This window comes from Hipposideros armiger, unplaced genomic scaffold (assembly GCF_001890085.2).
Source record: "Hipposideros armiger isolate ML-2016 unplaced genomic scaffold, ASM189008v1 scaffold_1182, whole genome shotgun sequence".
NCBI classification, from domain to species: Eukaryota; Metazoa; Chordata; class Mammalia; order Chiroptera; family Hipposideridae; genus Hipposideros; species Hipposideros armiger.
The window spans coordinates 33,651-47,682 of NW_017732532.1; positions in this window are offsets into that span (position 1 = coordinate 33,651).

A 14,032-nucleotide genomic window follows, 5' to 3' on the forward strand; every position below is an offset into this window, starting at 1 on the left:
GATGTCAGAGGAGCCCTAATGGAAAGTAAGAACAGTCATAAGGCCACTCCACCCCATGGAATGTTTACATACGAGGTCTGACAATTATGGTCATGAACTCATCCTAGAAAAAGTGCTACATACCTCATTGCTGAATATCACTACAGTCACCCTCAAAGAACTCTCCTTGGGAAGCTATCCACCCTTCAAAGCAGTTTTGGAACTCTTTATCTGGAATGGCCATCAGAGCTGCCATTGTATTACCCTTGATGTCCTGAAAGTCATCAAAATGTCTTCTTTTCAATATTTCCTTTCTCTTCACGTAAAGAAAGAAGTCATTGGGGGCCAGATCAGGTGAGTAGCAAAGGTGTTCCAACACACTTATTTGTTGACTGGCTAGAAACTCCCTCATAGACAGTGCCGTGTGAGCTGGTACATTGTTGTGATGCAAGAACCATGAATTGTTGGCAAAAACTTTAGGTCGTCTAGCTTTGTCATGTGGCTTTTTCAGCACTTCCAAATAGTAAACTTAGTTAACTGTTTGTCCAGTTGGTACAAATTCATAATGAATAATTCATCTGATATCAAAAAAGGCTAGCAACATCATTGCAACAAGTTCTCAAACTTAATTGTCAGTTCTTGTATGCCCAAACTCATCAAATTGTCCATATTAAGTATGTACAGTCCTTTGTATGTCAATTATCCCCAATAAAGCTATTTACAAAAAGACAGTTAATGAGTGCTAACACCAAGATGACAAAGCTATTTGAATTATCTGACAAATATTTCAAAGCAGCCCCATATCAATACTTCAACATAGAATTATTTAGATGGTTGAAACCAATAAATACATAGAATCCCATGAAAGAAATAAGAAGGCTCAGCAAGAAATGGAAGATAATAAGGAAGAGCCAAATGGAAATTTGAGAACAACAACAACAACAGCAACAAAGCAATAACCAAAATAGAAAAAAAAGTCATGGAGGGTCTCACCAGCACGATGGAGGGAACAAAGGGAAAAAGTCAGTGAACCTGAAGAAAGAACAACAGAAATTGCCCAATCTGAACAAGAGAGAGAAAATAGTTTGGAAAAAAACTAAACTAGTCTCAGATTTAACAGTCATGTCACTGGAGTCTCAGAGGAGAGCATAAAGAGGGAAAGACAGGAAAAGCACTCTCAGAAATAATGTTTTTGAAAACTTGCCAAATTTGGCAAAAGAAATAAAACGACACATTCACAAAGCTGAATGAACCCAAAACAAGAAAAACCCAAAGAATCCATACCAAGACATATTATAGTCAAATTTCTGAAAACTTAAAGAAAGCACCTGGAAAGCAATGAGACAGAAAAGACACCTCACTTTCTGAAGATAAATGATTCGAATAACACAAATTTTTCATAAGAAATCCTGGATGAAAAATGTGAAGGAGAGTATAGTCAATAATAGTATGATAACTTTGCACAGTGACAGGTGGTTACTAATCTTCGTGTGGTGATCACATTGTAAGATATATAAATGTCAAATCACTATATTGTACACCTGAAACTAATGTAATGTTGTATGCCAACTATACATTAATTTAAATTTTTTTATAAAAATGGAGACTAAAAAGAAGGACCACAGTTTTTTACAAGTGCCAAAAGAAAAGAACTGTCAATCCAGATTCTTATATTTAGTGAAAATATCCTTCAGGAATGAAAGAAAAATTGAGACATTCTCAGAAGAAGGAAAACTAAGAGAATGTGTTGCCAGCAGCCCTACTTTAAATATATGGCTAAAGGAAATTCTCTAAACAAAAAGGAAATAATAAAAAGGAATCTCTCAACTTCAGTAAGATAAAACAAAATATGGGTAAATAAAACAGGCAACAAACAGAAAACACAAGTAAATAGGCAGACATACACCCTAACATATAAATAATTATATTAATTGTACATAATCTAAGTATACTGATTAAAAGAAAGTAGAAGAATGGTTTAAAATATATAATCTAAGAATATGTTGTCTACAGAAAAAAATGCATAAATTAAAGCAACTTAGGTGGGCTGAAAGTCAGAGGATGGAAGATTATATATATATATGTATAATATATATATATATATATATATATATATATAATGTTAACATTAGTAAAAGGAAAGCAAGAATGGTTACATTAACATCAGATAAAGTAGACTTCAGAGCAAATAAAATAACCAAAGGTAGAGAGGGTTGTTACAAATGATAGAAGGATCAATCCACCAGGAGGACGTAAAAATCTTAAATATACATGCACCAAACATCAGAGCTATAAAATATGACTGACTAAACAAAAAGTGACTGAAGAAAAAGAATTAGACAAATATGGAATTATAGTTTGTGACTTTAATACCCCTTTCTCAATAACTGATAGAACAACTATACCAAAAATCAACAGACATAGAACTCAACTAAATCATCATTCAACATGATCTAATTGACAGTTATAGAACACTTCATCCAATAACAGCAGAATACATATTTTAAATGCATATTCTTTTCAAGATCCCACAGAACACTTATCAAATTAGACAATATTCTGGGCCAGAAATCAAACCTCAAAAAATCTGAAAGTACTGAAATCATTCAGAGTGTGCTCACTGACCACAGTGAAATCAAACTAGAAATTTGACAGGAAAATTTCTAAACATATGGAAATCAAAGGGCGCACTTGTCAATAATCCATTAGTCTAAGAGGAGGAGGTTTTGAGGGAAATTAAAGAACACACTGAACTGAATGTAAATGAAAACATAAATTATTGTGTTCATGGATTGGAAGATTCAACGTAGTAAAGATGTCAATTCTCCCTAAATTAATATACATGTTTAACATAATTCCTATTAAAATCCCAGCAAGACTTTTTTGTAGATATAGACAAGATTATTATAAATTTTATTTGGAAAAGCAATAGAACTAGAATAGCTAAAACAATCTTGAAAAATAAGAATAAAGTGGGAGGAATCACTCCATCCAATTTCAGCACTTAGTATATAGTTATAATCACAATTGAGTGATAGGCACATAGCATGATAGAACAGAATTGAGAACCCAGAAATTGACCCGCACATATATTCCCAACTGGTTATTGACAAAGATGCAAAAGCAATTCAATGGAGAAAGGGTCCTTTTCAACAAATGGTACTGGAGCAAGTGGACATCCATAGAGAAAAAACATAAAAAATAACTCTGCTGATGTTGAATAATATTGTATGCCAACTATAATTTTATATATATATATATATATGCCAACTATAATTTTATATATATATATATATATATGTATATATAGTCACAGGATGTGGAGTATAGTGTGAGGAGTGGAGTCAATGGAATTGTAATAGATATGTATGATATCGGGGGAATGGGGCAGTGGATTGGGGGAGGGGGTTTGTCACTTTGTGAGGGGTAAAAAGTACAACTATTGCACAGTTTTGTACACCTGAAACTAATTTAAAAACTGGTTAAAAAAAAACAACAACTCTGATCTGTCTTATACCTTATACAAAAATTAACTCAAAATGGCTCATGAACTTAAATGCACACTGTAAAAGTACAAAACTTTTAGAATAACACATAGAAGAAAATCTTCAGGGTCTAGGGCTTGGCAAGGGTCTTGTAGGCTTGACACCAAAAGCACAATTCAGGAAAGGAAAATTAATAAATTAGGCCTCATCAAATTAAAAATAGTTTGCTCTGAGAGAGACTCTGTGAAAAGGATGAAAGGACAAGTCACTGACTGGGAAAATATTGTTGCAAATCAAATATCAAACAAAGGACTCATAGTATATAAATGAATATATAATGAATTATCTGAACTCAACAGTTAACAAACAAATAATCCAACTAGAAGATTGGCAAAAAAGTGAAGACACACTTAACTGAAGAAGATATGCAGATGGAAAATAAACACATGAAAAAATGTTCAATATCAACAGCCACCAGGAACATGCAAATTAAAAGCCCCAATAAGATATAACTACAAACCTACAACAATGGCTAAAATAGAAAATAATGACAACACCAGATGTTGGTAAGTTTTCAGAGAAACTGGGCTATTCATATGTTGCTGGTGGGAACGTGAAGTGGTACAGCCACTTGAAAAACAGTTTGGTAGTTTCATAAAATACTAAACATGCAACTACTATACAATCCAGCAACCACATATGTGGGCTTCTTCTATCACAGAGAAATGAAACTTTATATTCACACAAATCCTGCACACAGATTTTCATAGCAGCTTTATTTGTAGTAGCCCCAAACTGGAAATAACCCAGATGTCATTTCAGTGGGGTGAATGGGTAAACAAACTGTGTTCCATCCATGCCACAGAATACTATTCCACAACAAAAAGGAACAAACTATTGATACATACAACAACTTGGATCAACCTCCAGAGAATTATGCTGAGTGAAAAAAAACCAACAACAATCCCAAAAGGTTATGTACTTTAAGGTTCCACTTACATATTCTTGAAATGACAAAATTATATAAATGAACAGTAGATTAGTTGTTGTCAGGAGTTATGGAAACAAGAGCAGGGTAGGGAGACAGGAGGGAAGTGAGTGTAGCAATAAAAGGGCAACATAAGGAACTCATGTGGTGATAGAAATATTTTGTATTTTGCCTGTATCAATGTCAATATACTTCATTATTGTACTATGTAACGAGATGTTACCATTGGAAAAAATTGGATAAAGTATACTTTGGATCTCTCTGTCTTATTTCTTATAGCTGCATGATAATCTACAATTATTTCAAAATAAAATGTTTAATCTAAAAAGATATTTGAATTGTTGAATTACCATTAAAAACAAAAAATAAAAGTATGAAGAACATCAAAATGTATTCCATAAATACAACAAACATTTTATTGCCATTGCTGCTATGCCCTTGGGCACTCTGTAATCTTCAAGGTGTAACTTCTTATTACTTTCTTTTGAAATTCTGAGTAACTGCTTAATCATTCTTATAGGTCTATTAATCTTCCTTATCTTTAGATTTTCAATTTCCTGAAAATTGACCACATAAAAGCAAATTCTTCTCTATGGTGCAACAAAAGGGATCAGGACTACATTGCCCTGAGAGCTAAATATAATGAAAAGAAGGCTGACCTGAAGCTTAAGAAACTGCATCTAGTGTCAGTTCTGTCACTAATTAGCAGGGTAATCTAGGCAAACCTATTTATTCTCTCTGGGTCTCATTCACCTCATCTGTAGGAGAATGGTCACTAAGGAACTCTTTATCTCTGACATTGTGGGAAATCAAAGGGGGGCTACCCTGGGGAAGAGAATTTTCCCCACCATGAGCTAATTAGTCTAGCTGTGTGAACACTACTCCAGTTCTTAGTTGCCTGTAATGACTGCCTCCTCTCCAGAAGTCACTGTGGGTTTCGCGCCTGCTCTGTCTGCTGGAGATAGTGGACCTGAAGTTGCAGATATGATACTTTGTATAAATGTTAGGGGAAAGTCTTGGACACCCCAGAAAAGGCAGTGGGATGACATAGAATTTCATGCCAGGCAAATGTGTGGTTGACTCTGAGCTCTCTGACAATCCCAATGGGGTTTTCAACTCAGTGATACTGGGAAAGAGGCTAGGTGCCCTGAACCAAAACACATACACAAAGTTTTCAGCGTGTCAGGATCAAGAGATACCTTTTGAGTGGTGATTTCTACCTGAGGCTGCTGAAATTGGACCTACGACCCAGACAGGGGTCCTAGGTTCCTGCTTCACCAGTGACCCAGAGAACAGGGAAGTAAGTGGTGTCAATGTGGCTGTGCCTGTTTGTAGGGAAGGAAAGCAATGGGGTGGAATGGTCTTCTATAATATACTATAACAGTCTTCTAATTGACCTCCCCAATCTCTTCTTACTTCAATCTGTCTTCCACATGGCCATCAAATACATTTCCTAAATCCTATATCATATCATCCCTTCTTGCTCAAAATTTTCAACAGCTCCCTATTATACTCAAAAGAGTTAACTAATACATAGCATGGCTTTTGGCACCGTCCCACATTTGACTCCAACCCATCTAATCCAACCTGATTTGCAATTATTATTTTTTTGTTTTAGCTGAGCCATCCTGCCACCTTTTGGCATCTCAGCGGCAACTCAGCTCGGGTCAGGCATCAAACCGCTGTTGCTCAGAGCTCAAACTCTTGAGCGAGCTCCTAACCAACTGAGCCACTTGGCCGGCCCTTCACAATTATATTTTAACCATCTATCCCATACTACTTTTGACGCAATCACTTGCTGTTCCACAAACGAATCACTTGGCACTCCCAACCTATGCCATGTCGCCTTCACGTATTTCTTCCCCTACTGCAGATCTGCCAACTCCTTCTTTAAAGAAATCTTACTCAACCAATCCAGTTGCAGATTTCCTTCCCACCCTGAACTCCTGCAGTACTTTGCATTACTTTAGGAGAGGAATTAATCATCACAATTTGCTTCAAATATCTTCTTGTCTTACAAATGGTTCTCCCAGCCTTGTTACTCTACAGTGAAATTTTGGTTTTGCTTGACTTTCCAAGGGTGTATGTAACTGTCTCCTCAAACTATGAGGGTAAAAGCAGACCCTCATACTATTTTGCATGCTCCATAGTGGTAACAATTCTACATCCTTAAGGGGACTTCAAATTTTACTCATTTACATCTCTGACTAGCTATTGAATGGATGCTTTCCTCTCCATCTTCCTTAGCTCAAGTCCTCCTCACTTTTGTCAGGAAGTGTGCAATAGCCTCTTAGGTAGTTTCTACTGGGATGATTTGGCTTTCTAAATGTGAACAAGACCCATTCCTCTCTTAAAATAAACCCACCAATGGCTCCTCATTTCTTAAAAAAAGGTTCAAGGCCTTTAAGGTGCCACAAAAGCACCTTAAGAGCTGGGAGAATATCTTATTCACTCTTGTATCTGATACCCCCAACCCACCCCTGCCAATGTACTGTTTGACACATGGTACATACTTAGTAAATGTGTGATCACTGAATGAGTATATAAAAATTCATTTATAAACCAACAAAGTTGGAAATAGAAGAAACTTTAGAGAGTGTGGTTTTAGAGATATAGTTTAACCCTCTTGATTTACAGATGAGAAAAACAAAGCTCAGGGTGCTTAACACTAAGCCAATGTTCATCCTAACCCTCTGTACTGCACTGAACTTTGGTAAATAATAGAACAGTTCTCCTAAAGTGGAATGTGATGTTCATTCTCTGAGCAACTTTAAATATAGAAAAGCATGAAGAGTCCAGGGATGGAATTCATTGGTCTTGTTTAACTCTAGAAAATGTTACAACTTGGCATAGCACAGTGTAAAAAAAACAGCAGCATTTCCCTCCTTCTTAGAAAAGCTTTTTCAAGGTCCAGAATCATTTTTCCCCAAATAAACTTGTAATACAGGGAGAGGGGGTAAGCTCAGGTTAAAAAAAGGAGCAAAGAACAGCTTGAAATATTTAATGCAGCCTAGCTTCCCCTCAAAGGACACTTTACCCTGCCACCTACAAGTTAGGATGCACACAGCTGTCTGCATCAGGTGTTGGCTCTGTATTGGAACTCATGGTCCAGTGGCTTCATACCTGCTTGGGTTTTCTACAATGCCAAGTTTTGGAGGAACCCCACTTCAAACAGCATAGTAACTTTGCCCTCCCCTTTTCAGTCAAGGGATAGTTCTCCCAATGTCAGGAGTTCTTCAGATGCCCCTGCCCCCAGAAAAATCAGGAATATTTGGTGCTCAGGACACAGGAATAACTTTCGAGGAATGGAATATTCTTTGCCTAGATACACTATACATTGGAGGCCATCCTTCTCCCTAGGGATACCACACAGATCACTGTACGTATCTTGAAATCATGACTGCAAAGACTTTCCTCAAGGTGGAAGTAACAGGTGTTTTAGCAATTTAGAAAAGTATACATATGTTCGGAAGAAGTGGAGACCCTGATCATAGGAAGATGAAGGGCCTTCAACTGTTAAAAATGCATTAAACAGATACATTTTTCTGTGCCCCCAAACTCATATTGTATGGTTTCAAAAGAAAGTTGTTTAATGAAAAAGTCCAGGAAAAGATTTTCTGGACTTACCATATCTTTTCAGCTTATTAGCCTTCAAAAATGACATGGTTTCTTTCTTGTTTCAACATTATCAGGGTGTGACACCACTTCCTTGTGTCCTAAAGAAATATGTATCCTAAAGTTGTACAGAAGCAACCACTTTGGAGCTTTAGTATTTATGAACAGAATTTGAGATTGTGATCAAATACACTTTATAACTTAGTCCAATACATACTGAATCATCTACATAGAAATAACTGTTTTATGGTAAATGGGAGGCATACATCAGGAAGTCAATGTAAATGACTGATTCCTCAAACTTTGACATATAGTCAGATGAAATGCTTAGTTTTTCTTTTTGTCCCCTAGACATTGGGCTGGAAGTTTGTATATCTTAAACCCCTTCTTCTATTTTGCCCATCCCCCAACACCACAATCCCCTCTGGTCACCATCAGTTTGTTCTCTGTATCTGTGAGTCTGTTTCTGTTTTGATTTCTTGATTTGTCTGTTTTGTTTCTTAGATTCCACATATAAGCAAAATCAACTGGGATTTGTCCTTCTCTGTCTGACTTATTTCACTTAGCATAATCCACTCTAGGCCCATCCATTTTGTCACAAATGGCAAGCATTCATTCTTTAGTATGACTGAGTAATATTCCATTATTCTAATATTCCAGGTTTTATATATAAGTATAAAACATAATATAATTATAGATAGATAGATGATAGATAGATAGATAGATAGATAGATAGATAGATAAATCTTCTTTATCTATTCTATCCATTGATGGAAAACTAGGTTGCTTCCATATTTCGGCTATTGTAAATAATGCTGCAATTAACATAGGGGTGCATGCATCTTAGTGTTTTTGTTTTCTTTGGATAAACACTCAGAAGTGGCATTGCTGAATTGCATGGTAGTTTTATTTTTAAGTTTTTTAAGGAAACTTCACACTGTTTTTCATAATGGCTGCACCAATTTACAATCCCAGCAACAGCGCATGAGGGTTCCCTTTTTTGCACATCCTCATCAACACTTGTTATTGTCTTTTTAATAGTAGCCATTCTGACAGGTATGAGGTAGTATCTCATTTTGGTTTTGATTTGCATTTTCCTAATTATTAGTGATACTGACCATCTTTTCATGTGTCTGCTGACCATCTGTATGTCCTTTTTGGAAAGCTTCTTTTCAGGTTCTCTGTGCATTTTTCATTGGATTGTCATTTTTTATATTGAGCTATAAAATTGTTTATATATTTTGGATATTAACCCCTCAGAAGATATATCATTTGCAAATATCATCTCCCATTCAAGGTTACCTTTTCATTTTGTCAATGATTGTCATCACTGTGGAAAAGCTTCTTAGTTTGATGCAGTCCCATTTATTTATTTTTGCTTTTGTTGTCCTTGCCTGATAGGACAGATCCGAAAAAATATTGTTGAGACAAATGCCAAAGAGTTTACTGCCAGTGATTTCTTCTACTAGTTTTATGCTTCCGGTCTTACATTTAAATATTTAATTCATGATGAGTTTATTTTTGTATATGTTTTAAGAAAGTGGTCCAGTTTCACTGTTTTGCCTACAGTTGTCCAATTTTCCCAACACTATATATTGAAGAGACTGTCTTTTCCCTGTTGTATATTCTTGCCTCCTTTGTCATAGATTAATTGACCATATAAATGTGACTTTATTTCTGGGGTGTCTATTCTGGTCCATTTTCTATGTGTCTTTTTTTGTGCCAGTACTATACTGTTTTGCTGATAGTATAGTTTGCAATCAGGAACCGTGATTCTTCCCACCTTGTTCTTCTTTCTCATATTGTTTCAGCTCTTCGGGGTCTTTGGTGGTTCCATATAAATTTTAGGATTTTTTGTTCTAGTTCTGTGAAAAATGTAACTGAAATTTTGTTAAGGATTGCGTTGAATTTATAGACTGCTTTGGGCAGTAAGGACATTTCCATATTATTAATTCTTCCAATCCATGAACACATAATATATTTCCACTTATTTGTTTCATCCTCAATATTTTTTCATCAATGTCTTACAGAGTTTAGGGTACAAATCTCTCACCTCTTTGGTTAAATTTATTCCTGAGTACTTGATTGGTTTTGGTGCTATTGTAAATGGAATCATTTCTTTAAATTTTCTTTCTGATAACTGATTGTAAGTGTATAGAAATGAAACTGATTTTTGTGCATTGATTTGTGTCCTGCAACTTTACTAAATGTGTTAGTTATTTCTAAGAGTTTTTATGGAGTCTTTAGGGTTTTCTATATATAAGACCATGTAACCTGCACACAGAGACATTTTCTTCTTTTCTGTTTTGGATACCATTTATTTCATTTTCTTGCCTACTTTATCTGGCTAGTACTTTCAAGACTGTGTTGAATAGAAATAGTGAGAGTGGGCATCCTTCCTTGTTCTTGATCTTAGACGTAAAACTTTTATCTTTCCACTATTGACTATGATGTTAGCTGTGGGTTTGCCATATATGGCCTCTATTATGTTGAGGTACATTCCTTCTATACCACTTTGTTGAAAGATTTTATCATAATGGATGTTTAATTTTGTCTAATGTTTTTTCTACATCTAGTGGGATGATCACATAATTTTATCCTTCATTTTGTTAATGTGATGTAGCACATTGACTGATTTGCAGATGTTGAACCATCCCTGTATCCCTAGAATAAATTTCACTTAACAATGGTGCATGATCCTTTTAATGTGTTAATGAATTTGATTTGTTAATATTTTGTTGAGTATTTTTGCATTTATGTTCATCAGGGATATTGGCCATAATTTTATTTTCTTTTTGGCATCTTTGTGTAGTTTAGGTATCAAGGTAAATGCTGACCTCGTAAAATGTGTTAGGAAGAGTTCCGCCTCTTCTAGTTTTTGGCTAAATATATATTGGGTTGTCGGAAAAGTCATGACATATTTTTTCTACGTTTTTCGTTGCAAAAATGCGTGATGACTTTTCTGACAAATATATATATATATATATATATATATATATAATTATTATACCACATCTTCTATGCTAGTGACACCAGAAGATGTCCTTTTATCTGGTAGTCACTAAGACAGCTTCACATAAGGCATGTTAGCAGTTTCTAGCTAACATGTAAGCTTGCTATTGCCAGAATCAGGTGGAATGTCTGTCCCAAGTTTTTTCATTATTTCCTTAGACTATAGTAGGTATTAAACAAGATTTGGAGAAAGATGAAATAAAGAAAGAAACAAACAAACAAACAAAAAGGAAGGAAGAGGGAGAATAGGATGGGGAGGAGGTAGGGAAAAGGGAGGGAGGGGGGAAGGGAAGACATAGATATTGTCCTCAAAGAGCTTTAACTCTAGTAAAGAAAACAGATACATGAACAAATTATTTTAATACAATTTGGAGGATGGAGTAAGTCTAGAAAGATGAGTGTGAACCAAATAAAGGTAGAAATTGGGTTCCAGGAAGATGATTTATCTTCAGTAAAGATGTGATGAAATAAAACAGAAGGCTTTATTGAGGTTAACCAATTCTTTTCTTATCCCTTCTTGACAGTTCTCTTCCTGTGGCTGTTACCCCCTTTCTATCCAGCTCCATATCCAGTTCCTTTCAGGCTGAGCTATTTACACATCCTCCCCTATCTTCAAGGCTGCTCCTTGAACCTCTGTCTCACCTTCCTCCAAAGCAGTGTGCATAGGTCAGTAAGAATCTTACTGGGGTGTTGTGATGTCATTCTCTTCCTCAGATAATCACCAGTCTTTGAAAGTCCAAAATCTTTATATGTCAAAACCTTCCATAACAAACCCCTCCTTCCTGAACTTCCTTCAGGACTTGCTACTGTCTGACTTTAATTCATTGTTCTAGCCAAGTGATCTTATTTCCTAAATAAATATGACTGGCCCACTTCTGCCTCTGAACTATCTTATATGCCAGGAATCCCTTTTCTACATCTCCTCCTCCTTCATGAACACAGCTCTGGCAGGAGATCAAACTGATGACTGAAACAGAGCCCACGCCAGTAAGCAAAATGTAAGTTTGTTCCTTGCAGACCTGGAGCAGGTAGAACAATTTTGTGTGGGCACTTGCATTTCCAAATACCATTTCTGGGCCAGTTCTGATTCTGAGGACTCCTGAGAGAGTGAACTCAGTCAGTTCCAGTCTCATGAGGTCAGGTTCAAAGTTGTGAGGCTGCCCTGAAGAAAATGGTAAGATGATCAAGTTTGTCTTTAGAGGTCCCAGTAGCTCACTGTCTTCTTTTATATTTCTCCTCTTTTAAATCCTCTAATACAGAACTCACACCCCGAGAAAAAGAAAAGGATAGCCTATAACCTTATTCGTATTACAGTGTTAGAGATGGACTCTGCTAAGTCTCACAGGAGCATGTCAGGGGGTAGAACTACTGGTTATGTGATCTTGGGCAAAGAGCTTGACTACTCTGTGCCTCAAATTTATTTATCTGTAAAAGGGGATACTACGAGCACTTATGCTCTGTTAGCTACCATTATTATCTGTCAATCCCCTATACAGCAACCCTGACTAGCAGTTAGCTGGCTTATCCTTCAGTGCCTAAATTGATGGGAATGCTCTGCATCCTAGGCCAGCCCATTTTTCTTGCAATTAAAATGCTGTATCAGAGAGAAGGGGTGGTATTTGCAGGAGAGGATTGGATCCCTCTCAGATTTCTAGCATAAAATAAAACTAGCCTTCACCATGGTTTCGTTTGGCTGCTTCATTCCTTTTGAGGGCACTGTTTACATAATCTTAATTGTTGTAAAATATTTATAGTAATAATAATAATAATTCATCTGTTCAGCATTTACCATGTACAAGCATTGTGCTAGGCATTTTATATACACTATCTACGTCCATGCAATTACCCTATTATTAATATTACTTAGAGCTAAATTTTAGATAGTATGTATGAACCAGGCACTTTTTTCCAGGTGCTTTAATTATATTAACTAATCAAATTACATAATAATCCTAAAAGGCAGGTACTATTATTTGTTTGTTTCATATTTGGGAAAACTGTGGTACTAAGAGGTTAAGTAATATGCTTCAGGTCATACAGCTGATTAGTGGCAAAACTAGATTTTGAACCCAAGCAGTCCGGTTCCAGAAGTACTCCTTAATCACTAAGTCATACTACATTTCTTATGATGTGGCAATTCTAATCAATACAGTCTCAGAGAGAATAACAATTGCCACCATTCTCTTGTATGTATTTATGGCTCCTGCCCCTACCACCCCCGCCATGGGAAAACTCTGTTTTGCTTTTCATTTTACCTCAAATGTCCTCTTAGGGATCGTTCACACCTTCCTATTTTTGCTAGTTTTGAACTGTGTGGCATAAGACAAATTGCTTGACATCTTTAATTCTCAGTTTTCTCCTCTGTAAAATAGAAATGATATCCACCTAGCAGGATTGTTATTACTGTCTGCCCTAGCTCATGCCAACCAACTCAAGCCAATCCACCCACACACTATTCAACTGGCAGTAAATAAAGTCAAACACCAGCTCTCACAGCGCTTTCCATGACAATTACCTCAAACCCACTCACATTGCTTCTGCTCTGGCTCCTCATTCACTCTGAACTGGTCCCTATGGGTACATGTCTCCTGAACTTGGCTCTTTATCCTGTGTCTGTCTTCACACTGATCTCCCATCTTAGTGTTTCTTTGGCAAAGGTTAGCATTCACCCTCAGGTTCTGCCTGTTTCTGGCTGTTCCAGCTATCCCCTGCCCAATTAAGCAGCCTTGCACCACTGCCAAGGGCCATCAGACTAAACCTCTGCTAATAGATGTTGTGCAGCAACATGATTGATTTTCCCAGTTTACCACCTCTGAGTTCCCATTCAGGAATTCCCTCCATCTAGAATGCACCCTTAACCCAACCACTGCAATGGCAATTTCCATCCTTGCCACTTTTCTGCATGACTAAGCACCATTCCAACCCCAATATTTCCAAGCACTTGGGGAGAAAA